Consider the following 3,190-nt stretch of genomic DNA (forward strand, 5'->3'; position numbering starts at 1 on the left):
CCAGACAAACAAAGACTGAGGGAATTTATCATCACTAGATCTGCTTTACAAGAAATGCTAAAGGGAGTTCTTCAAGCTGCGATGAAAGGATGCTAATAACATGAAAACATATTGATAATATAAAATTCACTGGTAAAGGTAAATATACAGAGGGTGACCAAAAAATGTACACAGATTTTAAGAAAGGAAAACTGTATTAAATTGCAATACTCAACATATTCCAATAACAGAAGATGATTACAAGTTACATTTGACTTCTGCAATCACAAGAGGTGCTCAAAGTGGTTCCCATCAGCGTCTAGACACCTGATTATATCCAACTACTGCTTGAGCAACACTGACCAAAGTGTCCACTTGTATACATTTTTTTGGCATCCCCAGTATATTCAAATTCAAAATACTCACATATTGCCATGATAAAATATAAATCACTCTGAACTCTAGTAAACAGGTTAAAAGACAAAAGTGTTAAATATAACTATAGCTGTATTTTGTTAATGGATACACAATATAAAATGATGTCAACTGGGACATCAAAAACATAAAATGTGGGGGGGCAAGTAAATGTGTAGAACTTTTTTATGCAATTGAAGTTGTTAGCAGCTTGCTGAAAATAGACTGTTATAACTAAAAGATGTACTATGAAAGCTTCATGGTAATCCAGAGCAAACACCTATAATATTAGATTGGTGCAAAAGTAATAGATACACAAATGATAAGAAAACAATCAAAGCATACCACTACAAAAAAAAAAATCATCAACTCACAAAGAAATACAGAAAAGAAAGGAAGAAACTACAAAGCAATCAGACAGCAATTAACAAAATAGAGATAATAAGTCTTTACCTATCAAAAATTACTCTGAATGTAAATGGTTTAAATTCTCCAATTAAAAGACATAGAGTGGCTGAATAGATACAAAAAGAAAACTTGTATGCTGCCTACAACAGACTCACTTAAACTTTAAGGATACTCATAAGCTGAAAATAAAGGGATAGAAAAAGATATTCCATGCAAATGGAAAACAAAAGACAACAGGGATATCTATACTTAGATCAGACAAAGTAGACTTTAACTCAAAAGCTGTAACAAGAGACAAAGATTATTACAAAACGATAAAGAAGTAAATTCATCAAGTGGAAATAACAAATGTAAATACACATGTACCCAATATCAGAGCACCTAAATATATTATTATAAATAATTACTAACAGATCTGTAGGCAAAAATAGATAGCATTGCAATAATAGTAAAGGACTTCAATACACCACTTTCAACAACTGATACATCATCCAGACAGAAAATCAATAAGGAAATAATAGACTTGAATGGCACTTTAAACCAAGTAAACCTAACAGACATATAAAGAACAGTCCATCGAATAACAGCAGAATACATATTCTTCTCAAGCATAAACAGAACATTCTCTAGGATAGATCATATATTAGGTCATAAAATAAGTCTCAGACTGAATCATATCAAGTTATCAAGTATCTCTTCTGACCACAATGGTATGAAATTAGAAATCAGTAATAGGAGGAAAACTTAGAAAGTTCACAAATATATAGAAATTAAACAACATACTTCTGAGCAACCAATGAATCTAAGAAATCAAAAGGGAACTCAAAAAATATCTTGAAACAAAAATTATATATATATAATATACATTCTCTCTATATAATATATATTCTATATATATATATTATATATATTAGACGATTATTCAGCCACAATAAAGAAGGATATCCTACCATTTGCAACAACTTGGATGAACCTAGAGGGCTAAATGAAATAAGCCAGATGGAGAAAAACAAACACTGTAGGGTCACATATGTGGAACCTAAAAATAAAACAAAACACAAAAAGGCCGGTATCATTGAAACAGAGAATAGAATGGGGTTGCCAAGGGCTGGGGATTGGGGAAGTGGGGTGATATAGGACAAAGGGTACAAATTTTCAGTTATAAAAAGGGTAAGTTCTGAGGCTCTAATGTACAGCAGAATGACTATGGTTAATTATCCGGTATCATATACTTGAAAGTTACTGAGACTGCTCGTAAAGCATTCTCAGCACCAAAAAAAAAAAAAAAAAGTTAACTATATGAGTTAATTATCTTGATCTTGGTGATCATTTTACATTGAATAGCAAATCATCACTTACACTTTAAATGTATAAAATTATAGTTGTCAATTATATCTCAATAAAGTCTTTTAAAAAATGAGTTAGATAGCAAAGCATCAGCAGATAAAATATTTGGTTGAGCCAAAGGATATTGAGAGCTTAAAATGTTAAGGATCTCAACAAGAAATACAAAATGAGCTTTCTGGTACTTGGCAAAAAGAAAAATGGGAAAAGAAATCAGCAGCTTGACTTAAAAACAAACGAAAGAGGAAGGCAATGTAATACTTCTTTGCCATTCTCAGATTTGCCACTTGGAATTTTAGCTACTGATGAGCAACTTGTAAACTGGTGAGATAATTACAGCTTTGCTATGGCATGAATGTGGCTATGTGGGAAACACTCACCTGAGGAATGTACCTAGAACTCCTGGCATCCACCTTTCAGCAGTGATTTCCTATTCTCTACTCCTCTGCCCTGGCACAGTAACTCAATAGGATTTGAAGGAAGTTCTTTAAAACTTTCAGTAATACTTTATGGTATATTATATGGTGCTATTTCGGATTCACAAAAATAGCATATACCCATTTCACCTCAAGAATTTACTGTATAAACCTAAAACATCTAGATTTCCTCGTTTTACTATAATCAATATCAGTCTGTCTAAGGGCATCATATACCCTTGTGCTTTCTGTTATCCACTTATTCTTTATTATGCTGATTCTACAACTACTGCCCAAGAGCAGAATTCATTTTTCAAGTAAGAAACCTACAGCACTGTGTATTCTCATACCAAAAAAAATACCTATTTTTCTCCTATGCATCAGGTTTGGAAAAACCTCTATAAAACTCATTTGATTACAATATATAAATCATTAAAATAAAGTAGCATCACAATTATTATTAGAAAAGAAAAGAAGCAATGTCAATGAAATTGCCCCATGAAAGCTGTGGGAAATTCAATTCTGAAAATATGTATTTTTCGCTTCTAGATAAAAAAGTTTTGTTTCTCAACCCACATAGTGGCCACTCACTATGTAAAATCAGTTTTTAATAATAAAAACATAAGATA

Source organism: Rhinolophus sinicus, linkage group LG04 (genome assembly GCF_036562045.2).
Source record: "Rhinolophus sinicus isolate RSC01 linkage group LG04, ASM3656204v1, whole genome shotgun sequence".
Taxonomy (NCBI): Eukaryota; Metazoa; Chordata; class Mammalia; order Chiroptera; family Rhinolophidae; genus Rhinolophus; species Rhinolophus sinicus.